Genomic DNA, 25,966 nt, shown 5'->3' with positions numbered 1-25,966 from the left:
GATAGGGCAAGGGGAGACAGTTGTCTGGGGGCCCCACTGCCTGGAGGGGCACCCCAGAGGCACCTCATGTGACTCCCCATTGCCCCCTGCCCAGCCCCATAGCCTCTCAGCCACTTGCCCTCTTCGCCGTCTCTCCTGCTTGTTCTGCTGGCCCGCAATGGAAGCAGCAGGCAAGCGGCAAAGAGCTCCTTTTCTCCCGCCTCTCAGCTGATTGGCGGGTGGGCGGGGCTTCCACCGAGGCCTCCGTGTAGGCCGCAGTGAAGCCTGAACTCGAGTAGGGCCCAAGCCAGCCAGGAAGGAGGAGGCAGCCAGAGTGTTCTCTGCAGCAGAAGACCCCAGACCAGCATCTGCTTAACCCAGACCAGCATTTGCCAGGTAGAGTGTGAACTCCTTTTTGTGGTTACCTTTCCCGCCCCCCCCCCATATATAGGGATCTGCTTGCCATAGGGCTTGGATATGGGGGGGGGGGGGAGGGACCGAGAAGTCTCTGAATATTTATTTTGAAACAGCTTGGAAAATTTGCTGACTTAAAAAAACTATCTAAAAAGTCCTATAAGTGGCTTGTTTCATGGCAGAAAATTGCAGAAACTTCTGGAACAGTATTTTATTAATTTTATTTATTCATTCATTCATTTATAAATGCACTTATGTTCAAGTTGTTTTGCAACCCAGAAGGTCTGAGTGAGAACTGTGAAGCATGGCTTGTGCTTTTATTTTATTTTATTTTTCTTGTGTGTGAACTGCTCCCCAATAACTTGCAGGGACTTCAGGGTAAATCTGGCCAACATGTGAATGCAGCACCTCCATTCCAGAGGAGATGTGTGTTAAAGCGCTTTAAAAGCCTCCTGTGAAAAACCTCCTGCAATCAAACTTGACTGAATTTGTTCAGAATTCTGAGAAAACAAACATAGGTTCATCCTGCATGGTTGAAAGTCTCCTTGCTAATCTGCAGCGAGGGGCCCATTTTAATCATTCATCTTTCTAGTGTGTTCTAGGCATTAAAAGTAATACAAATGTATAGTACTCGATGTATATCACTATATATTGTGACGTGTGTGTGTGTATTCAGTGAAATGTATTTGCAGGCAGCATACTTATTTTGGAATATCAGACTTAAATCCTTGGGGGCCTGGGGTGTGCGGAGGCCCTGGACTTTGGGGGGGGGCCATTTTAAAATCTTGTCTCTGGGCCCACTCCAACCTTGCTACGCCCCTGAGCCCCAGGCAGGCAGGCAGGCATTGCACTGAGTAAGTGAGTGCATCCATTGTGCACCCCGCAACTGCAGTGCAGCCTTAAAAAGAAGCAGCACTGCAGCAGCAGTACCCACAGTCCATTGGCACTGGGTGTGTGTGTGGGGGGGCACACTCTGCTGTGCTGAAGTCAGCCCAGCCCCACTTCTTGGCCATTCTCCCAGCTGAGTGGCAGGCCTGAGACACTCACACCCCACCCCACTCCTTTCCAAAAGAGGGGTTTTTTTTAAAGTCAGGGTTTTAAAAAGAAGCCCCCAAAGAGATGGCTGGGAGGGGCGGCAGAGGCAGGGGGAGGGGATGCCAGGTACTAGGGGGAGGCTTCCCCCACTTGCTGGTTGTGGCAGAGGGCAGCAAGAGGGGCTTACTCCCCAAGTCACCCTCAGCCCTGCTTCGGCACGCAGGCTGGACTTCTCTAGTCTACTTGGCCCTACAGCCAAGCAGCAGTTAGGGGGGAGGGCTTCCCCTGCCAGAGAAGAAGAATCCCTCTTGTGGCAGATGTGGAGGTGGTGCAGGTGGAGATGGATGCCAGTCCAGTGAGATCCACCTTGCCAGCCTCCCCACTGGTCCCTGTGGTGGGGTGGGCAAGGTTGCATCTAAGGAGGCCCAGGAAGAAGTCCCTGTGTTTCCTTCCCAGGCCTGCTCTGAGGGCAGTGGTGGTGCCATGCCCCAGAAGGAACCATCAAAAGTGCCACTACCCAAGCAGCCATGTGTTGTGGGAGAGTCTAGCAGTGTGGTTTGGGATCACTTTGAGCTTTGCCCTGGTGATCCCAGCCATGCTGCCTGCACCAACTGCAAGGTGCTTGTTATCAGAGGCAAGGATCCTAAGCACTTCAGCACCACAGGTCTACTGTTGCACCTGCAGTGTAGGCACCCAGGTGTTGAGACCTCTTCTGGCAGTGGCTCTAGGCAAAGTGCCTCAAGTAGTAGTAGCAGCGCAAGCAGCCAGTGGCTCCTGCTCCTAGGCAGGGAAAGCTGACTGAATTGTGGGTGCAGCCTCTGGGGAAGTGGTCTGATCGCCCGAAGCCATATCTCATAACCTGGGCCATTGGGGAGATGATAGCTTTGGACGACCAGCCTTTTAACATTGTGTAGTATGTTGGCTCCCACCGTCTGCTCCAGCTGCCCACCCGAGAGTACAAAATCCCCTCACGGACCACCTTCAGTAGGAGGGTGGTGCCCTCACTGTGCCATTCATGTAGGGAGGCTGTGCTGGCCAGGTTGCATGCATCCGCGCCCAGCACCAGTGTGCATTTCACTGTGAAGCTCTGGACGAGCCGCAGCGGGCTGCACACTGCCTTCATGTCCCTGACAGCCCACTGGTGGGGGCATGGGGGTGAGGGGACATCGGGCTCTGCTGGCGCTGTATCCAGCTCCTCCCATGCATGCACGCCTTCTTGGGCAGTCTTGCATGTGGAAGCAATGGACACAGACCACAGGTTGGATGAGTTGGCGGCAGTCATGGACTCGCAGGTGGGGAGTTGGCTTCACGGTCACCAACAACGCAGCCAAGATCAGTAAGGCATCTAGGCAGGTTTACGGTGTGAGCATCACTTGCGTTGCACACACCTTGAACCTGGTGGTGCAGGATGCTCTTGGGCTCAAGGAGGCATCAATGTCCAAGCGCCAGCAGAGTAGGACAGGTGGTTTAGCTCGGGCCCCATATCCTGCTGCTTCTGTGGCTGCTTTTGTGGAGCAGTGCCGCAAGATTGCTGGCCACTTCCACTGGAGCAAAAAGGCAAGGTGCCTGCTCAAGGCCAAGCAGATTGAGCAGCGCCTGCATGGACAGCTGATACCCCAGGTGGACCTCCACCTTTCTCTTGCTCCAGTGCATGCACAAACAAGAGGGAGCTCTCCACAGCCTGGCAAGGCATGGTAGCATGGTAACAGTGTGTACACTGGCAGCTCATTTCCGAGCTGGTCTCAGTACGCGAGCCATTCTATTCTGCCACGAACAGCTTGTGTACTGATGCATCCAGGCTTTGCCCATTGCTCTTCTCCTTGAGAAGGTGATGGGTGATAGTGGCCTGGAGATCACCCATCACCTTCTCATGGAGAAGAGCAATGGGCAAAGCCTGGCTGCATCAGTACACAAGCCTTTTGTGGCAGAATAGAATGGCTCGAGTACTGAGACCAGCTCGGAAATGAGCTGCCAGTCCACATGGACCAGTGTGCACACTGCTACCATGCCTTGCCAGGCTGTGAGGAGCTCCTTCTTGTTTGTGAATGCACTGGAGCAAGAGAAAGGTGGACACAATTGCCCTGGCAGGTCGGTTGAGGACTGGGGTTGTGGAATGGCTCAAGACACCCTTGGGTGCATCTGCATGGCATGTCCTGGCATACAGTACATCTGTGACCCAAGGATGAAGGGCAGTGCTAGGATGAAGGATGACCCAAGGATGAAGGGCAGCTGCCCAGGTGGAGGGACCTCCTGGTTGAACATGTCAGGCGTGAAGTGAATAGGAGGCTAGGTGTAGGTGATGATGAAGGTGACCAGGAGGAGGGGGATGGGTTGCAGCTTGGCAGTGAGCATCCCACCCCCAGCAGCACTGCCACCACCACCATTTCTTCCCAGTCCAGCAGCACGGTTTCTCTGGCAGTGGCACCAGCGGAGCAGTGCAACTTCTTCATGGTTCACAAAGGCCTTTGCTGGTATCTTGCCAGGGAGATGGGAGGTGGCTGCCCCTTGCTGCAGCCGTGCTGAGCAGACTGTTCTGCAGTACCTGGAGGAGGCGGCAGAAGACGAGGAGATGAAGCCGTTCCACTTTGGGGCAATGCATCGTCAAGTCTGGCCGGAATTGGTGACTGTTGCCGTGTGGTGCCTCTCATGCCTGCCAACCAGCATCTTGAGCGAGAGGTTTTTCTCCATGGCTGGGGACGTGATGACCCTTCTGCACTCAGGTCTGGGTGCTGAGTTGGTCAAGCAGCTTGTCTTCTTGAAGGCCAACCTCCCCCTGCTGGGCTACCCCGAGCTGTCTGTGGAGAGTGAGTGACTCGCGTCAACCCCCCATTGCAGCGCCTCTCACGCCACGGCAGCTCATCCCTTCCCGACCAAGATGTGTCGCAGTTGCTGCCCCTTACCAATGCTGACACATCCAGACACGCACACACAAGCACTGCTGCACTGCAATGCCAGCCTGAGAATGGTGAGATGGTGGACTGCGGCTGTGCTGGCACTCAGGGGTAGGGCAAGTGAGTGCTCCCGTTATCAGGGAGGGGTTCTCCCAGATGTTGCAGAGAGAGACTACAACTCCCATTTCCCACTGTTGCAGTGGCTGGCTACCATCGAGACTAGGGACAATGGGAGTTGTAGTCACTGTCTCAGCAGCATACATCTGTGGTGATCCCTCCTTTTTGCAGGAGCACCCGCTTGCCCAGTCCTGAGTGCCAGAAGGCAGAAGCGGCACACTATCCATCACAGAGGCAGGCTGCTGCTGTGTGTGCAGGCACATTCAGGAATGTTTCTTGGATGCTATGTCCCACACATGACAAGTTAAATTGAATTACACACACACACACACACACACACACACACACACACACACACACGAGAGGAGCACACTGTCACAGAGGGTTTGCTTGTTCCCTTCAATGTTGAACACAGTGTTTGTTTGATTTGTTTCAACCACCACGAGGCCCATGACGGTGGTTGGAGGGTGGCACGTCCTACCCTGGCTGGCGCCACTAGGGATGTGCGAACTGGTTCATATTCAAACCGGTTCAAAATCGAACCAGGGTGGCTCGAAGGTTCAAATTCGGAACGAACCAGCCATCAGGTTCGAGCTGCAGGTTCGAATTCGAACCAAACCAGGGGGTGGTTCGATTTGAACCGGTTTGAACTGGTTTGAACCAGTTAGAACATCCAGCAATTGGTAGGATGGTAGCTGGCACCCAGGGGTACCTGCCACCCAAACCCCAAAGCAATCGGACACTCGTACAATTTTTTAAATAAATTTTTGAAAATTAGTTTAATTTTTCCCCTCATAGGGTATAATGGGACTCCAACCAGCCCATTATTCCCTATTGTGGAGAACCCATGGGTGCCAACAACCACACAAACCCCGAAGCAATTGGAAACCCCTATGATTTTTTATGAATATTTGAAATATTTTTAATTATTTTTCTCATAGGGTATAATGGGACCCAAACCAGCCCATATCCCCTATTGTGGAGCACCTAGGGGCACAAAGGTGGGGTGGGTGGTAGACAACCAGGGGTGCCTACTATCCAAAAAGTTCCAAGGCAATCAGACACTCTTCTGATTATTGATGAATTTTAAAATTATTTTGGAATTCCTCATAGAAAATAATGAGGATTGCAGCAAATGTATAGCTTCACGTCGGGGAGAAAGGGGTGTCCTAGAGTGGAGTGTGGTGGGTGGTAGTTCCCAAGGTGGGCAAGGAAGCTATCAGAATTATTTGAAAGGAATTGGGCAAAAGGCTGGTTTTTAAGTGATTTTTGAAGTTTATGCGACTTTAAGGTTTTTCTCCATAAAGAAGCATGGAGGTGTCAGCAAATGTATAGCTTCACGTCGGGGGCAAAGGGGTGGCCTAGAGCAGAGTGTGGTGGGTGGTAGTGCCCAAGGGGGCCCAGGAAGCTATCAGAATTATTTGAAAGGAATTGGGCAAAGAGCTGATTTTTAAGTGATTTTTGAAGTTTATGTGTCTTTAAGGTTAGCAGATGAGAGTGCATTCATGGTTTGTCACTGAAAATCTTATATGCTACCAAAGAATCTACACTCAGAACACTTCAGAAACAACAAAACCCAGTACTCCATGGGTTAGCAACCCATGTGGGTGGTTGGCACCCTCGCTCTGGGCCACCCCAGCACCCCACAAGTGGCTTTAAGGTTTTTCTCCATAGGGAAGAATTCAGGTTTCAGCAGCCCCATAACTGCACTTGGGGGGTGCTGGGTGCTACCACCCCTTTCTCCCGCTACCATCCTACCAATTTTTGGATGTCCAAACCAGTTCAAACCGGTTCGAACTGGTTCAAAACAGTTCGAATTCAAACCGAACCAGGGGGAGGTTTGAGCAAAACCAAAACCGAACCACCCCCTCCTGGTTCTAACCTGGTTTGAATTTGAATTGAATCGGGCAAACCAGTTTTGTGCACATCCCTGGTTCTTTGCAAAGCTCTGCTGTTGTTGATGTGTGCTGTTATGTTCTTGGGGCAGATTCGGGGCAGAAAGGGGGGTTTGGGGGCAGAAGAGTGGGTTGGGTGGTTGTGCCCCAGTGGGTGCCTGCCATCACCCAGATTACAAAGGAATTGGGCAAAGGGCTGATTTTTTTAGGAATTATTGATGTTCGCGTGACTTTGGCACAGATTTGGGTCAGAAAGGGGGGTTCAGGGGCAGAAGAGTGGGTTGGGTGGTAGTGCCCCAATGGGGTGCCTGCCACCACCCAGATTCCAAAGGAATTGGGTAAAGGGTTGATTTTTAAATGATTTTTGAAGTCCCCTACATAGGGAATAATGGAGGTTTCAGCAGCCCCAAGTGGAGTCACTTGGGGGAGGCGGTGCTGGGGGGCCCCAGAGAGAACAGTGATGGAGTGCACATAGGGTGCCAGCCACCCCCATATCCACAAGCCCATGGGGTGCTGGGTTTTTTTTGTTTCTGAGGTGTTCTGAATGTAGATCCTCTGGTAGCAGATTTTCAGTGACAAACCATGAATCCGCTCTGCTACCAGAGAATCTACACTGTGAACACCTCAGAAACAACAAAACCCAGCACTCCATGGGCTTGCGTGTATGAGGGTGGTTGGCACCCTATGTGCACTCCAGAGAGAAAGAGAGAGGTGGGGGCACTCCAGCCGTCCGAAGAGGAGAGACCCAGCCCAGCCACAGAGCCCACCGTCGTCACGGGGACAAAGATAAGAAGCGGCGATGGGACAAGGGCAGAGGCCGCGAAGGGGAGATGTTTGTTGCCCCTCTCCTTGCGTCTGATGTCAGATGCAGGGGGGTGGCTTGAGGCACACGCATGATGGGGGGGGCTACAAAAATTTGTCCCTGGGTCCTCGGAGTTCTCACTACGCTCCTTACTGGCAGCTGGGAGGTTTGAGGGCTGGGAGGACCCTGAAACTCCCATAATGCATCTTGTGAGTGCTACTCATGTGTAGGTGCTGTGCGGAGTCATGTGGCACCAACACAGTTAGCCAGTAGCAGGAGCACGCTCTTGCCCTGAACCCTGGCTAAAAGCCGAGGCTTCTTACAGGGTTTGCCACCATGCTGCTGCCAGGAGCCACTTGACTCCCAGAGGTTTTCATGCACAGGCAAAACTGGGCTGGGCTTCCTTAGCCTGGTCTTGCCTGCGCATGTGAATAGCCCCGTAGTTAAGAACCTGCTCTGTGGATAGACCCGACGTGAAAATAGGAGAATTGCTGCTCAGTACCATGTTTTTTCAGCTAGAGTGGATAGAAGAGCTGTTGGATAATGATTATGGTAATAATACTGCTGGAGATGTCTACAATGTAATTAATGTTCAAGCTAAGATTATTGTACACGAAAGCCACTTCTCAGCTAGGCTTTGTTTCTTATGCATGAAGGACTGAAAACTTAGAATTCTTGAGTTAGGAGAGACTGCAAGGCCAGCTACACCTTCTCCTTTTCTATGTGAAACCATCTCCTTCCCTCCCAGACTGTTGAGCCATATCCGAAGCCAGTGTGCCGGCTCTAGATTATTCAGGTAGGTGTGGACCAAGCCAAGCGCTACAGGAAAAAGAAAGGCATACCCCCTTTCTCAGGAATTCATTCCTAGATCAAAGGACTTTGGTTCTAGGTCTGATAAAGGTATTTCTCTTTGGACTGATTTACACTGTGTTTTATCACATATTATTCTACATGCGGTGAGCTCTGGAAGTGAGCTCTGTATTCTCATCTTGAAAGTATCACTTGTACAATATGTCCACCACAAAACAACCGTATGGGTGGGGCTTATGTTTAAGCTTGTTTTATTGGCCTCATGTTTCATTAGCTGCACTGTTGGCTGTTGTTTTGATTATTGTTAATGTATTTAAAAAAAATGTTTTTAGCCTACTTTCCAGTAGGCTTATGAGATCACCCAGCATTCTGTGTGTGTGTCCGTGTGCCCCCTCCTATCAACTTCGCAACACCTGGACACATATTAACCAAATCGGGTACAGTTGCAGGGAGACATAGGAACACCAATTTAAACCAAGTTAGATACAGTTGCAGTGAGTGACACACAGGGACACCTCAATGGCATAGCTTGTGATGATGTCATCCGCACCAATCCAAGATGGTGGATGCATAAACTTTGGAGGTGCAAGTGGGCTAACTTGTGAACCACTTAACTGATTTGAACCAAATTTGCTACAGCTGTAGGAACACATAGCAACACCTCAATGGCATAGATTGTGATGATGTCATCCAACCCAATTCAACATGGCAGACACATAAAGTTTTGAGGCACAAGTGCACTATCTTGTGGACAGTCTAACCGATTCAAACCAAATTTGCTACAGCTGTAGGAACACATAGGGATGCCCCAATGGTGTAGTTTGTGATGATGTCATCCACCCTGATCCAAGATGGTGGATGTGTGAATTTTTGAGGCACAAGAGATCTAACTTGTGGACCTCAATTTGAATCAAATTTAGTTCAGCTGTAGAGAAAATGAAAAGAAAGTAGGCTGATTAGTTTTTACTAGAACATCTTGTTTTTATTTTATATCACCTTGGGATCCCAGGTTGAAAAGTGGTTTTATAAATGTAATGAATGAATTAATGATGGTGCACAAGGCTTTGGACATTTGCTCCTAAGCTGACATGATGGGACAAAATGGGGTCCAAAGCCTCTTGGATGTCAATTCATGTATCTACGTATACTGCACGATGCTATGCTGGCCTCATGTATTAAACATATCAGTGTTATTTTTAAAGCATGTAAGGGTTTCTATTCTTATTTCTTTCAGTCACCACACAAAGGGAACAGAAAAACACTTCCATTCCTTTTCCAGTTTGCTTGTGATGGTGCTGAATTAATACCTGGGAAGTTGTAATTAGCTTAAGGTAATTTTCTTGTCTTTTCTGAATTATGGGTTCATTTTTTCCAGCCAAATCTTTTCTGGGAACATTATATCTGCCCAATATTCTGTGTTAAAAATTGCCTCATGGAAAGACATTAGCCACCCTTTTATAGTGTAGTCAATCTTGTACTTATGTCACTAAACTCCTCAGTTATATTCTGCTTCATATTCTCAATTTTCTCACCATTTTCCTAATGATATACCTTTCCATATTGCTATCATCATCTAACTATCTGTTTAATTGCCAATTGGCCTCTGGGCATTTCAGTGCCAGAAAATGAACATAAAAATAGTTATATGGAAGGGGAGAGCCACATTTTATTCTAAGTAATTAATAATCAGTAATTAAAAACCAGTAAGTTGTTGGAGCTAGGGCCCTGGCAGCATCAGCTCTCAGCTGCAATGTCTCATAGTGACCACTGGGGTTTTTTAGGGACATGGATTAAATTGCTGGACTCTTCCCCTTTTTGCTCTTCCAGTGTTAGTCTCCATTTTGTCTCTCCAGAGATGGCTATTTGTTTTGTTCTCTCTCTTCAGCCATGAGATACAGCTGAAATTAAGCTGCAGGCTTTTCCACATTTGTTTGTAATCTTTTCTTTAAATAAATCCTTGTAGTTCTTCAATACTAAAGAACTGTCTCAGGACCTTTTGCTTTGCTGCTTTTAGGGATGTGCACAGAACCGGGCAGGGGAAGTTTGAAAGCGGGTGGGTGGGTGTTGTTTTGACTTTAAGGGTGGGGGAAGGTGCACTTACCTCTCCCTTAGCTTTCCCCCCAACAGCACTCCATTGCAAACTGGTCTGGCAGGGCAGCAGCATACCTCCCTGCCACCCTGTCCACTCCTCGTAAGCGGAAGTACCTGGCATGCATGCGCATGGTGTGTGAGAGAGTGTGATGTGTGCACGCACATGCATGCGCATGTGCCTGACTTGCACATGCACACCAGGTACTTCCGCTTACTTCTGGTCTGAGGAGAGGGTGGGGTGGCAGGGAGGTACGCTGCCACCTCACTGGACCAGTTTGCAATGGAGCGCTGGCGAGGGAAAAGCGGAGAGAGGGGTAAATTCACCCTCCCCTGCCCTTAAAGTCAAACCCCCCACCTTGGAACCAGCAGAACAGGTGTTAATTTAAACCAGTTCAGAGGCCCATAAAGGGCCTCCAAACTGGTTCCGTGCGCATCCCTAGCTGCTTTCTCACCAAACTGGTTTTGCTTTGCTATTTGGGGACTGAACTGCCATTCTTCCCCATCATAAGTAAAAACCAGTAAGTAAAACACCGATTGGAAGGTGATCCCAACATGCCTTTCGCATGAAAAACATTTCTGTCAAGTTCTCCCTGATCCTCCCCCTCTCTGTTTGGGGGGCAATTAACCATCAAAGAAGATATAAGATTAATAAACATAAACAAAAGCCAGAGGAAGTTATCTACTGATTCCTTGTGTGTTTGCCTATGACCTCAAGCTTTTCCTGTCAATCTATGTGGGAGCTTCAGAATTCTCAATAAGGGTCTGACTTATACATGGCTACTTCTGTCATGAAGAACATAACATGCAGCCAGTCTTGGAGACTCATTGTGGATTCAGTCAAGGCCTTTTCCAACCATGAGTCCTGATAGTCACTGAGGTTCAGCCTTGGGAATCTTATACCCTCAAAAATGCATTGCTAATCAGAGCTCAACCTGTTAAAATATCAGATAAGTGTTGGTATGTAGTGTTGCCAGAAAGCCATGTTTTGAAGTAGCACACAAAGCACGCCTCTCAATGTATCCTCAGCATGAGACCACATGATCATATTCTCTATGAACCTTTACTTTGCTGTTTGGCAACAAATTGGTCATCAAGCAGCAGACCAAGCTTGGCAGTGTGCCTTCAGGTTAAACATAGGGACATAGGAAACATAGGAACATAGGAAGCTGCCATATACTGAGTCAGACCATAGGTCCATCTCGCTCAGTATTGTCTACACAGACTGGCAGCGACTTCTCCAAGGTTGCAGGTAGGAATCTCTCTCAGCCCTGTCTTGGAGATGCCAGGGAAGGAACTTGGAGCCTAGATGCTCTTCCCAGAGCGGCTCCATCCCCTGAGGGGAATATCTCACAGTGCTCACACTTCTAGTCTCCCATTCATATGCAACCAGGGTGGATCCTGCTTAGCTTAAGGGGACAAGTCATGCTTGCTACCACAAGACCAGCTCTCTTCCCATGTCTTAAAGAGACAACAAATTGAAAAAGGATGCAGTCGCCCCTCCTCTATTGGAGGTGAGTCAGCAAGTAGACCTGTCAAAGTGACTTAGAGATAAGGATTTGGAATACCTCTTAGCAAATAGCACCAAAATGGCTATTTCCCATCCCATGCTGCATCTGTGTGACATCATATTTCCCATCCCATTAAAATTGATTGATTGACTAGCAAGGATAAGGGAGAGATGCTCATCCTATATAATAAAATGCTAGGTGTCTGCGTCCGTGTCTCTGACGGGTGTTCTGGGCATGCGCGGAGCGCGTGCGCAGAACACGGCGAGGGAGACACGAACACAGACACCGGCCGCCATGTTGGCCGGGAGAAGGAGAAGTGGCGGCCGAGGAGAAGCGGCCGAAGCCGGGCGGGAGGAGGAGGCGGCAGGGGAAGCTGGCCGAGGCGGTGGCGGAGCCGCGGCCTCAGCCAGAGCAGCCAAATGACCCGGAAGGAGGTGGCGAGGGAAGCCAGCTGAGGCGGAGCCGCGGCCTCGGCCAGAGAACCCGGAATGGCCGAGGCGGCGGCGGCGGACCCGCAGCCTCGGCCAGAGCAGCCAAATGACCCGGAAGGAGGCGGTGAGGGAAGCTGGCTGAGGCGGTGGTGGAGCCGCAGCCTCGGCCAGAGAACCCGGAACGGCCGAGGCGGTGGCGGAGCCGCGGCCTCAGCCAGAGCAGCCAAATGACCCGCAAGGAGGTGGCGAGGGAAGCTGGCTTAGGCGGCGGCGGAGCCTCGGCCAGAGAATGCGTTGCGGCCGAGGCGGCGGTGGAGCCGCGGCCTCAGCCAGAGCAGGCGATTCACCCGGCCAGGAGGGCCTCGGCGGCCTGCCCGGCCCGGAAAGGGGAGGCCGGCGGTGGCGGGAGCTCTGGCTCTGGGGAGGGGAGGGGCCTTGCGCGCAGGCGGCGAGCGCGAGTTGTCTCCTTCACTTCACCCTCCAGCACAGCCTTCACTCAGCGAGAGAGAGGCAGAAAGAGAGAATCTCCCTCCTCGCCCCTTCCCCACCTAGACAGGTAGCGGGTGGAGGCGGCGACGGTGACGAATGCCGCCGCAAGGTGGGGTAACCATCGCAAGACAGGGAGTGCTGGAAAAGGGGAACTTGGAAGGGGGATCCCTTTGCCAGTTCCGGACAGCGGGCGGGTTTGTCTGTTTGCCAGCGCGTGGAGAAGCAGGGCCCGTAAATGGCCTATAATGTATTGTTGTTTGGTCATAATCTCGCAACTGCCCTTCGAGGTGGGTTAGGTTGGAAGAGCCACCGGCCCTGCGAATCAACTTCCTGGCCAAGCAGGGATTTCAGCAAGTCCGGCAGGTCCCGCTCCTTCCTCCCCACACCGCCTCTCCTTTGGGAGGGCCTCCGTGTGTCTCTGCTGCTGCCTCTCTCTCTCTCTCTGTCTCGCACACGCCCCCTTAGACCGACTCCCCCCGCCCCCTCCTAGCACCCGTTATTTACTTAAGAGGGAGTGGGACAGGGGGGAGGGGGAGGGGCAAGAGGGAGTGGGGCAGGGGGAGGGGGAAGGGCAAGAGGGAGTGGGGCAGGGGGAAGGAGGAGGGGCAAGAGGGAGGGGGAGAAGGGCAAGATGTGGGACGCAATAGCAGTCTACTAGCGCCCGTTAATTTAACGGGCTTAAAGTTACTAGTAAATGAATAAAAGAGGACACCTGGAGATAGCATGGATCCTTGAGATTGTAAACAATCATAGCCTATTCACTTCACACAGTCACATTTGCATAGCTTGCTCTCACCTTTGTGCAGAAGGACCCACCTATGGTGACTAAGTTCATGTAGCAATTGACTTTGTTATTTTCCACAATTCCTTGCCCTCCAGGTTAGGGTTGCCAACTGTTCTGCACTTTGCGGGATGTTTTGACTTACTGCGGGGAGATGCTCATCCTGTTCAGGACTCAATTTCTCCTGCTTTTTGACCTTTTTTTTTTTTTAAACTGCCACTGAGCGGCAGCAAAGCAGGGACACAACAGCGAGAGCTCTCCTGGCCACCTCCCAAATGATGTATGGTTCTGGAGTGGATGGGGCAGGGGCAGGGGCAGGCTGCAGGGCTTGCTGGGGCGGCATGCTGATGACAAGCAGGCTACGGTCAGTCACTGAAAAGCACTCACTGCCACTGACTCAGTGCAGGAGGGAGGGACAGAGTGAGTCAGAGAGAAGGCAGATGAAAGACTCCCTTCCTCAGCGCTGCCTTCCTCCAAATGAGGCAGATGGGCCGATTTCAGGTGTGCAGAAGCCTCCGTCACTCCCTCCTGCACTGAGTCAGTGGCGGTGAGTGCTTTTCAGTGACCAGCCACAGTGTGCCTGTGGCCAGTGCGCCACCCCAGTGCACCCTGCCACCTGCCCCGCTCCTAGGTGGCCATGCCCCTGCCCCCCACCCCTGGCCCCCTCTTGAAGTCCCAGTCCCACATACAGCCAATGCAGTGTTGGCAACTCTAGGTGGGATAGACTGAGTCAATAGTTGCCTCAGGGCACATTTTTAGATATAAATACCCCAGCCAGACCACCATGGCCTCAGACTCAGATCCTGCCATCCTACAGACTCTCATATGCTGCACGCTGTGATGGCTGCTCCCTTGCTCTTTATCCTACATTATGCTTTACTCGAGAAGAGGCACATCTGCCTGGCCATCATACATCATAACGCATGCAGGAAGGATAGGTAATGCTAACTTCTCCAGCCATCTATTTCTAAACCTCCTTGCCTCTTTGTGAGGCATCTAGCCATCTATCTCTACACTGTAAGCCTCTGAGCAGGCTCTGATTTGGAACTCTAGCCAAATTACTACAAGCCTTTACCAAGACTCTCATTTAGAACTTTAAGCTAAACTAGCTGGGCTGGGTGCAGAGCATCTGCTCCTCTAGTTTGCCACAGCCTCCGTTTTCTTCCCCCACTGGCCAGCCACTCGCCACCCGCCAATCCCCGCCTCCCCCCCTCTGGTCGCCCATCCATCCCCATTACCATTTTCTCCCCTGCCTGTCCCCCCATCACTGGTTCCCCCCGGCTGCCATTTTCTTCCTGCCCACCGCCGTTTCTTTCCCGGCAGCCGGCCACCCTCCCACCCCATCATCTCTCACCTACTGGCTGCCCACCCACCCCCATCTCCAGTTTCTCTCCCTTGCCCCCACTCGCTAGCTCGCTGGCCCCCGCCCCCCGCCCCCCACCCCCATCACTGGTTTCTCCCCCTCCTGTCTGCCTACCCACCCACCCCATCACTGGTTTGTCCCCCCAACCAGCCCATTCATCCCCATCGCTATCCGGCTGGTGAACTCTCATGAGAGCTGCCATGCATGGGATTAGCTACTGGTACGTTTAAGAGAATTGTATATAAAGATTATTGAATTGCCTTGGCTAACTAACCTTTTGCCTCCTGTAACCTGCATTTAAACTTTTAATAACACTTTTACATGGCACCTATGTCTCCTCATCCTTTCCAGATACAGCAAAATTGCTTAAATGGATACTGAAGCCATACTGCTCCCCATCCCAAACTAATTCCCCCATTTGAAGCCAAAGGCATAGTTGGAGTGCCCTAGCTAAATGCTCCGGGCAGTTTTGGTAACAGTAGTGGCTTTCAGGCTAAAGTAAAAATGAAATGGCTTCTGATTTGAGAGTCATCTATTCAAAATAAAGATGTAATGGGGCACTTTAGAAAGGATTCAGTTATGGCTGGAGCCTAACAATAGTTTTTAAATGTGTACTCCAGAATACCCTAGCGAGCCCTTCTTAAGTGTAAGGATGGAAACATTTCTGCAATGTTCTCATTTTGATGCCCATGGTACTCCTACAGAAGGGCCAAAACCAGATTCTACGTATTGATGCTGACCTCGGTGCTGTGGTTACCACTCAAACTGAAAAGTCACAGGTATGGTATGAGCTGGGCCATTCCCAAGACCTTTCTAACTCTTAAAAATCCACTGAAAATGCCAGGTTGTTAACAAAGTTGGGGAAAAGAAATCTCTTGTGTGATGAGGCCATAAGAATACATCCTTCTAGTAACTGATAATTGATGCCATGGTTCACTAGCCAATGCATCCTAGTGATGCACATTGGTTTTTGTGTACTTGTTACTGCAGTGTTTTCATGAGTGCTGTTTTAATGAAATGCTTTAATGAGTGCTTCAGCTTTTTCTCCTACATCTCGGTGTTCAACACAGCATGAGTTTCATGCTGTCGTGGTACATGTGTTAGGTTTGATTAACTGCTGAGGTAAATGTATGTTGTGGATTCTTTTCTGCAATTACTGAACTGGCAGCTTCCTCACACAAACTCTGGATTTCATCGACAACAACAAAATGATAGCTCACAGGTAGCTAGCAATTTCTTTAAAAAGAAGAAAGTAACAGAAGATAATATATAGCAACAACAACAAGAATAACACACACTACGGTACGCAGATGCTTTTATTCACGTGCAAATCTTCTCATTCATATGCAGCACAATCATTCGTCCAAACACTCACAAGAACAAAAGGCTGTTTAGGCAGCTACTCCTGAAGGGCAAACACAAGAGGTCTGTACATAACTAAGCTGAAGAGGTACTGGAAAATTGGAACAAATATTTACAGAAACATTTTTTCTAGTGAGCTTCTCTGGCTTGAATAAAGAACCAGAAGAGGAAGACTGATTCCCCAATTTACAAGGGAAAGAGTATTTGCTACCCCATTAATGATAAGCATCTTTCTAAAGAATATACATATATATTCCATACATATGGATCGATATCGCTTTCAGGCATTTCTTCATAGTTTTCCATACAGTTTTGGCTCATCACTGGAAAAATATTTCTTCTGTCTTTCTCACTCATAACCCGTTTCCATCTCACAGCTGACCCTGCAGTGAGGTAAAATAAAAAGAGAGAGAGAGAAAAGACAAATGCATGACATCATACCCATTTTTCCCCTCAGCTAGCAAACTGTGAAACCATTAACAGAGGAGTGTGACTTCACGGCAGGACCAAAGAGAATGAGCAGCTGGCCTCAGATGGAGAAAGCTCTAATTCAAACACATATATCTTCAATAATAGCAGGGGAAATACAGAAAATTACTGTCAAAATAAATTGCATTTTGTATAAATGCCATCTCCTTTCATGTTTGCCCCAGCATGATAATCTTTCTTTATTTAGTGGTATTGCCCTATTCTCTTTAGAGACCTTTGCTGAAGTCTTCTTTTATATTTTATGTATCATTAAAATGACTTAAATGAGCAGAGGATGTAGCTCTGCTGACATTTATTTCTAATTATTTACATAAATAAAGAGGTTTCCTTATTCCACACCTGCTGCAATTATCAAAATATATTTCCTTCATTTATAATGTGAATATAATGCCTGTGAGTGCTGAACAAAACAAGCATAGACGACCGTGCTGGAAAATATCCTGTAGCTCCAGAAAGTGTGAGAGAAGAAAGACTTATTTAGTTTCATGGAGCCTTTGGCCTAACTCTTTAGTTCTCACCCCCAACTGCTTTAAAGCCTAAGAATATCTAGCTGCATATGCTCTCATTCATCTCTTTGGTTTCCCTTGCATTTCCTTCCCCTGGGTCTCTTCAACAGTATAAATTTTTTTCTGCAGACTCCCTGGGACAGGGACCTTTCCTTTTTGATGTTACTGTGCACACAATGATGAAGCTGTTTAAATTATAGAACAATATTAATGGTGATTGGGTGAGGCAGTCAAAACACATTGATTGTGCAGTTTTAAGCCTCTATGAATACATAATGGTTGACTTGAACTGGAAATAGTGCAAAAACCAGTGGTCCTTACATCTATATTTGCCACCTTTAAGGACATGCCAACTACATGTCTGTTTTATTGCTGCTTTCCTCATAGACACAAAGCAACCTTATGTTTGTTTAACTAAGCTTTATTCAGAAACAATTCCATCTTTTCTTCTTCTCCTTTCCCTCCCTTTTCCTTCGGACTCCACCCCCTACCACTCTCTACACTAACAGATCCCACCGGGACAAACATCTAATTAACAAAACATAAAAGATTGCAAGATAGAATGCAACTTTTTAGATAGGAAATTTATTTATTTATTTATTTATTTATTTATTTATTCATTCATTTATTTATTTATTCATTCATTCATTCATTCAATTTCTAGACCGCCCTTCCAAAAATGGCTCAGGGCGGTTTACATAGAGAAATACACAAATAAATAAATAAGATGGATTCCTGTCCCCAAAGAGCTTACAATCTAAAAAGAAACATGATAGACACCAGCAACAGTCACTGGAGGTACTGTGCTGGGGTGGATAGGGCCAGTTACTCTCCCCCTGATAAATAAAGAGAATCACCACATTAAATGATGCCTCTTTGCCAAGTTAGCAGGGGTGGAATGTTACCAGTTGTAATGAGAGTTCATGTATGCACTGTTAGTTATTAGATTAATAGAGAGCTGAACAACTTGGCCCCCACCCCCTCCGGCTATTTTTGGACTATAACTCCCATCATCCCCGACCACAGTGGTCAATAGTCAGGGATTATGGGAGCTGTAGTCCAACATAAACAGGAAGGCTGAAGTTGTGCAGCCCTGGATTACAATATTGCCCATGGGATTAGAGAGTTTGTCAGAGTTATGCTACTAGGAGCACATTTCTAACATGTTGGGGCTACATGTTCTAACATATTGGAAGGGCCATGTACCAGAAAGCCAAATGGTTAATACATTTACATGGATTTTCTCAAGTCTACTTCTTTTGGCATAAACCTAACATTCCACAATTTAAATTTAAAAACAGACCGATGAATGGATGAATGTATTTACATAAACCAGTTTGACTCTGTTAGCAAATGCGAAGCCAGCTTCATGGTGTTAAATTAAATGGAGAAAAAAAGAATTATGACTGTGAACATTATTTGTTTATATATACTGAATATCTGTCAAGGAAAACTTTGACACTCCAGCTCTACCAGATGCCCTCTGTTATTCTAGATGGCTAATTTAGCAATATTTTGTTTGATCAGAGACTTTAGCCTATTCAGAAATTATATGAACTTGAGTGGAGTTGATCATGCATGCTTGACTTCCATGCATTCGTTATAAGGTTTGAAAGAACCAATTGATATTTTATTTTGTATTTTATTTATTTCTACATTTATATCCTGCTCCTCCTCCGAGAAGCCCAGAGCAGTGTTCATTGTTATGCTTATCCTCACAACAACCCTGTGTGGTAGGTTAGGCAGATAGATAAGCAACTGGCCCAGAGACACCAGTAAGTTTCATGGCTGCACAGGGATTTTGAACTTGGGTGGGCTGTGCAACCAGTTCTGTGCACACCCAGGAGGTGGGAGGGGGTCTCTTTAAGGTGTGGGGAAGGTGTTCTTACCTCCCCTGCCACACTTCCCCCTCTGGTGCTGCAGTAAAGATTGCTGTCGCAGGGTGGCTGTATTCCCTCTTGCCACCCCGGTCAGCATAATACCGGAAGTGGTGTGCGCACAAAGGTATTACACTGACTGGGTTGGCAACACCATCCCTGTGACTTAAAGAAACCCCACCCCTGCGGGGGTTCTAAACGTGTTCAGCAGTCTGTGTACAGACCACCGAACAGGTTCGTGCACATCCCTACTACCTAGACCTAGTCCAGCACTCAAACCACTATACCAGGGATTCTCAACATTGGGTCCCCAGATGTTATTGGACTTCAACTCCCATCATCCCAAACCAAAGGCCACTGGGGCTGGCGATTATGGGAGTTGAAGTCCAATAACATCTGGGGACCCAACGTTGAGAATGCCTGCACTATACCATACTGGCAACACAGCTGTATATATGAAGGGCTCTTTCTAGGGGTGTGCAATCAGGTTTGAAACCAAACTGGTTCAGTGTTGAACTGGTTCAGTTCAAAGGTTCAGGGTTGAGCTGACTCCCCCGGTTCGGCTCGACCCCAAATCGAAACCCCCTCCCCCATTCAGGCGTTCAACGAGCAATTTTTTTAAAAAATATTTTATTTTATTTTATTTTATTAAACTTACCCCCTCTCGGGGCTTCTACAAGGTGGTGGTAGTGGGGTCCGCGGAGGTTCCCCCTCTCCCTGCCAGCTTCCTGGGAAGTTAAAACTTTCCCAGTTCGGGCACCTTTGGCTCTTTCCGGGCCTATTCCCTGGTGCAGCAGCCATTTTGGAGGCCACCACACCTGCGCAGTAGGCCCCTGCATGGCCTGGGTCATGACTCAGTCATGCAGGGTCCCACTGTGCAGGCACGGCAGCCTCCAAAATGGCCACTGCCCCAGGGAATAGGCCTGGAAAGGGCTGAAGATGCCCAAACCGGGCAGGTTTTAATTCACCAAGAGGCTGGCGGGGGGGGACCTCTGCGGACCCCCCTGCCACTTTGGAGAAGCCCCCAGAGGGGGTAAGTTTAAAAAATAAAATTAAAAATTGCTTGCTGAACCCCCCCAACCGAACCAAACCGGGCAGGTTCAAAGGGATCCAAAACCGGGCCAGGTGGTTTTGTGCACATCTTTCCACCAGAAACTCTGCTCGTTCAGGGTTCCCTGTGTATGGAGAAAGTCCTCTAGGCATACAGTTTATGTGCAGGGTGTCTTTCAGGCTTATAATGATTGTGTGGAGTGGAATGGACTGGCTCTTAGGGGAGATCTGCACATCCTTGGTTTTTGGAACTAGGCCAGCATCTAGGGTGCATTTGCTGTTAGTTTCTCAATCTGCACCAACTTGAGAAGCAATTCAATGGAAACTGCTGTCTTTCCTGAAGTAAATGTTGAAAGGCATTCACTTTTATGGGTTTAGCTCTGTCAATTATAGTGTTCACTCTGTGATCATCAGACTTTTTATTATTTCTAGGTTTCTGGCACTAATGGGATATACAAGCCACTTCTTCCATCCCGAAAGTCATAGCAACATACCCTTCACCTCATGTCACAGAAGTGTCCATGCCACTAGTTGATGAAAAGCAGCAGTTTCTGTTCAGCCATTCTTAATAATATATGCATCTTTCAATATTGCATTAGTTTTTTCTGCACTCCTTTGGGGAAACATATGTTGATGATGAGCACAGCTTAATTTGAGCCAGGCCAAGCACTGAAACTTGTTTTCTTTTCTGTAGTTTGCCTCTAGAAGTTATCAAATAGTTATAATGTTCAGAATTGGCTCTGAACCTGTGCAGAATTTATTTATTTATCAGATTTAAACCCCACCCAAACTTATGTCTCTGCGCGGCTAACAACAATTAAAACACATATAAAAGTTAAAACAGTTCAACATATAACAACACATATAAAAGTTAAAACAATACAATAATTTAAATACCATAAAATTAATAAACAAACAGTATTTTTAAAAAATCCTTTCCCATTCTCCTGAGGGCCTTTCCATATAGAGGGAAAAGAGAGTAGAGAAGGAGCCATTTGCATGTGATTCTTTCTCATCCTGCAGTAATAATGTCTGGAAGCCAAGAAACATGCAGACTGAACAAACCTTCTCACCTGATTGTTGCTCTTTCCAGGCAGGTTATGACTGCGATTGGGCCTATATACTTTGTTACTGTCTTCTAGACTGAAACATAAGAACAGCCCTGCTGGATCAGGCCCAAAGCCTATCTGGTCCTGCATCCTGTTTCTCACAGTGGCCCACCAGATGCCTCTGAGAACACAATGGCATATGAAGAAGCCACTGAGAAGTAACTCTTAAAAGGTTACAATAACGTATGATGGTAACCATAACAATCAACACAGATGTGAGGCGAAGAGACTATAATCCCAGATCAGATAATCTTGTTTTCAAGTGGGAGAGTCTTATCAACTGTCTTTGTAGAGATTAGCTACTGGCAGTAATGAGAGAGAGAGAGAAAAAATCCATACATTGTGGATATTGTCGATAACACACATTCTCTCTAGAATGTTTAGCATGTATTCGAGAGCACCTTGATTAATGACATCTTAATAACTCCTTGTATGCCTGGATGCTACACTGCTGAGCTGATGAATTTCTAGATAGGCTGACTGATTGTATAAATGTATGTGCATATGTTTCTAGACTCAAATAAATTATCAATAGATGCTTGGCCATCATAAACTCTCTCATCTGGGGAGGAAGACAATCCATTTCTCCCGTTCAACATTTTGTTTTTCTACTTGCTTCCATGAACCTCATAGCTTGTTGTGTCTTGCATTGCTTCTTTGTAGTGCTGCTTTTCATGTAGCTGTCATACTGCAGTGACAATCGCAACAAGTAACAAAAAGAATTCTACTCTGATATGTTGGCTGAAATAGCACTTTTCACCCCAAGTTCTGACTCTTGAGGCCCATCACACAAGGATATCCTCTCTGCAGAGATTGTTTCCTTTTTACAATTAGGAGGCCTGAATAACAAAGGCAATATTTACGGGTGCTTACAGTTGGAATGGAAGCTATAGATTTCTGCATGCTTCCATGGAACAAAAAGGAGGCTTTGCTCTCACTAAGGAAGGAACAAAATGTTTTTAAAGATTGGTGGAACTGACTGCAGGGGAACACACTAAAGCAGAGATGAAAAGTAGCACAGTTGTGAGTTCATGACCTAGTTTAGATAGTTGGTTGGCCTCATGTGGATGCTTTTTAGAGCTGCTGCATCTATAGGTTCCATGTAAAGATGACAGTTGCATGCACTGGCATCTCTATGTGAGCCCCGCAAACTCTTGTGGCAGGTCCCCACAGTTTCATGGGTGATTGCATCTTGGCCATTAACTGCCAGAACTGGCCATCTTTTAATTGGTTAAGCAGATTAAGGTAAGCATTACTTCTCTTAAGCGTATACCCTTGCTACCTGGGGAAACAAGCACCTTAAGTGTAGTGGTGGCCAGTGAGGGTGGCGCTGGAGTGGTCGCAGTGAGAGGTACCTTTGAAAAGTGATTACCAGTGGTACCACTGGCATCTGCAAGTCAACTTGAGCAGCGGCACCCCACCCAGTATCCTGCGTGTCAGCGCCACAGCTCAGGCACTCACCTGGCCTCTGTGCATACGTGGAGGCCATTTGTGTGGTCAGCATGTGCTGGCAGTACTGCTGGTAATAACTTTTAAAAGGTACCTCTACTGCCACCCCCACCCCCCACGCTGCCTTCACTGGCCTCCATTGTGGATGACCCTCTGACTCCTCCCTTTCTGAAAACAACCATCTCCTCCTGCAGCCATTTCTACCAGGCTGCAGCAGGGAATGAGGCAAAGCAGCAAGGTTCCTCCACCCACCTGTTGGTCAGAACCCTTTTTTCTTGTGTGTGTGTGTGTGTGTGTGAGAGAGAGAGACAGAGAGAGAGAGAGAGAGAGAGAGAGAGAGAGATTCCCTGCTAGAAATGGCTGCAGGAGGAGATGGTTATTTTCAGAAAGGGAGGAGTCAGAGGGTCATCCACATATATATAAGCTGTGAGTCACTCTGAGCCTGTGGAGTGGCTCTTATAAGAGCTGGATATAAGTAGGGCTGCCATATAGAAAAGGACAGGTCTCCTGTACTTTTAATAGAGGCACAGAACTGGGGATTTCAGCAGGCACAGCTTGTCACACAGGGGAACAAAAAGCGGAACCTGCTGCAATTCCATCTTAAGTTCTGCTTCAATTCTGTCTTAAAGGTACAGGAGTCCTGTCCCAATTCCATATGACAGTCCTAGGTAGAAATCAATCAAATAATCAAATAGTAAATTAAATGACTATTTAATTATTACTATTATATTGTATAGTAATCAGTTTACTATAGAGAAACTATAGGAGAAGAGAGCTGGTCTTGAGGTAGCAAGCATGACTTGTCCCTTTAGTTGAGCAGGGTCTGCCCTGGTTGCATATGAATGGGAGACTTGATGTGTGAGCACTGCAAGATATTCCCCTCAGGGGATGGAGCCACTCTGGGAAGAGCAGAAGGTTTCAAGTTCCCTCCCTGGATTCTCCAAGATAGGGCTGAGAGAGGTTCCTGCCTGCAACCTTGGAGAAGCCGCTGCCAGTCTGTGAAGACAATCCTGAGCTAGATAGACCAATGGTCTGACTGAGTATATGGCAGCTTCCTAGGTTCCTATGTGTTCCTGTGTCCCTATTCTTCCAGCATAGCACCCTTCCAGTGACTGTTTGCTGGTGTCTCCCTAGTGTCTTTTTTAGACTGTGAGCCTTTTGGGGACAGTAAGCCATCTTTTCAATCCTTTTGCTTTGTAAGCCACTATGAGTACTTTTGTTTCTTATAAAGCAGTATATAAATACTTGAAATAATAATAAATAATACTCTTTCGTGTGTGGTTTCAGATTATCATCAGAGGTGATGTGAGATGCTAAAGCCCCCATGCAGTCACCCCCGCTTTGAATCAGGTGACCTACCACAGATATATAGCAAGATTAGTATTGAATAGCTCTTGTCTCCTCCCAGATTTATTCTTTTTGTAATACATCATGAATACAAATACCTTAGACTTGTGCAAGTCTCCATAAAATAATTGTGAGCCACACAAGAATACAGGTACGAATGCTTACGCTGCAATACACCTATTAATGTACCACAGGATTCTTGGTTTTCTTGTAGCAAGAGAATATGGCTGCTCTTCTGAAATGAGGAAATACAAGCATGGAACCTTCCTAGTTTTTACAGGGCCTGTATATATCTGCATTTACTCTCCAAAATCACTCACTTTCATATAACCTGGCAAGGGAGAAAACATCCCCTGCAGGGATATGATGTTCTCTGTAACTAATCAGGATTTGGCCTCTGTTTAGGAAAGCTTTCCAAACATGCTTGAGGTTTGTGATACAGGTTGTTGTTGTCCACAAGGATTTGGACTTAGACCAGCAAATCTATTTGTACAAGCTGCTGAGATGGTGATCATTTTTATTCCCATAGCTTTCTTTCCTTCGTTATATGTTTTATGATAATTATAAGCTTCTTTTTCTCCACAGAGCTCCTGTGTGTGGTAGCCTGTGGCCATTTGGCACAGCTTGCTGTATGCAGATCTGAGGGAAAGGTTTGCTATAAGAAATCAATATTTTAAATGACAATTTCCCCCAAGAATATCATTATCGTTGCAAAAATCAAAATATGTAGCAATTCCTAGAAGCTCAAAGAAATATTCCGTGTGAAAGCTGACAGGAAACCATAATCAAATTGTCAAGGAATTGCTCCTACTGTGGCAAACTGAGAATGTTAGATTACATGTGTCAGCATGTGAAGATAAAGACTGCATAGTGAAGGCAGCATTGAAGGGGATGGGAAGTTTATCGTTGTAAACTGTAACCCACAGTAGACAGTTCTGCTACCTCAGCATTCCTCTGTTTGCATTAAAAACCTTTATGATCAATAAAATGTCTCAGTTTTGCCTTTTGGGGGAAATGCATTTAGAACTCTCATAGCACCTGTGTTGGGCCAATTAAATTGAAGACTAATTGTTATTCCAGTGACTTAGCACTAAGAAGGGATGCAGATTTCTAACACCTTGTTGTACACGAGGCATTCTCCCCATTATGTTTCTAGCTTGCCTCAGGAAACTGGGTCTGGGGTGCAGACAGAGGAAAAGATTGAGGAGCAGCTCCATGCTTATACTTTTTAGGGGACAAAGGAAGACACTTTTGAGGAGGAGATCTGGCTTATTAGGTTTGGCAGGGGGAGTTCAGTAACACGAGGGGGGAACTCAAATGCTTGGGGAGGGGTCTACACCCCTGGGGTAGGTAACAACTGTAGATGACATGATGAAGAAAATGCCTAAATAAGTCCCATTGGAATTAATTTCAGTTTCAGTTAGACTACTTGGAGTAATTTTTATCAAGTCAGTCTGTGTATTTATTTATTCAGTTTAAAATTACACACAATGAAAACAAAGAGCAAGATTTAGTCTTGGATTGGTGTGGCTTTGGTTGCAGAGGAAAATGTCATAGAGCCCAATGAGTCTTCTTCCTTACTCGTCCAACTTAGGCACACACATGGGACCAGCGCAGTTTGCAGGATGCTGGCTGTTACCTAAAAGGGAACTCTGTATAATGTAGCCACTTTGAAAGTCAAGCTGTTCCTCTTCTTTCTAAAGTCACTTCTGCTTTGACTTCCCTGTCATGCTCAAGGTGTCCAGTTATCTAATTCCACACCTGCTTAACCCTGACAGTTGAATGCCAAAGATGAATGAATATTTTACAGTTCTTTAAGAAATTATTCAGGAGCAGGCTTGGTACACCCATGTATGCACATTGCTTAATTTATCTATACTGGATAACCATATGCTGAGGGTCAAACAACTTCTTTACTTTTAATATGTGGTTTGCCCCTGCATCTCTTGTTTTTTGTGTGTAAATGATTCATGGGGTGGGGGGTGGAATCTGCACTCTGCTGGGTGGTGGGCAGTACCAGATTTAGGCACAAGCTAAGAAAGCTATAGCTTAGGTCCTCACATCATGAGGGCCCTCTGAAAAACAAAAATTATGTTTTACATAATTTGATGAAAAATAAAGGAGAAGGGGGGGGGATCTCTAAAACAGACATTATAGTTCTGATAAGACAA

The 25,966-nt window shown here is 47.3% G+C and overlaps 1 long non-coding RNA gene across 1 annotated transcript; it reads left to right on the top strand.

Moving 5' to 3' along the window:
* The first annotated feature begins 285 nt into the window (after nucleotides 1-285).
* On the top strand, nucleotides 286-24,725 carry LOC128325244 (uncharacterized). Its single transcript, XR_008307325.1, has 4 exons — nucleotides 286-375; nucleotides 9,178-9,274; nucleotides 23,736-23,798; nucleotides 24,381-24,725. It is a non-coding gene; the product is annotated as an uncharacterized LOC128325244 (long non-coding RNA).
* The last annotated feature ends 1,241 nt before the right edge of the window (nucleotides 24,726-25,966 follow it).

The sequence above is a fragment of the Hemicordylus capensis genome, chromosome 4 (genome assembly GCF_027244095.1).
Source record: "Hemicordylus capensis ecotype Gifberg chromosome 4, rHemCap1.1.pri, whole genome shotgun sequence".
NCBI classification, from domain to species: domain Eukaryota; kingdom Metazoa; phylum Chordata; class Lepidosauria; order Squamata; family Cordylidae; genus Hemicordylus; species Hemicordylus capensis.
The sequence above is the reverse complement of the archived record's forward strand: the minus strand, read 5'-3'. Positions and strand labels throughout refer to the sequence as shown.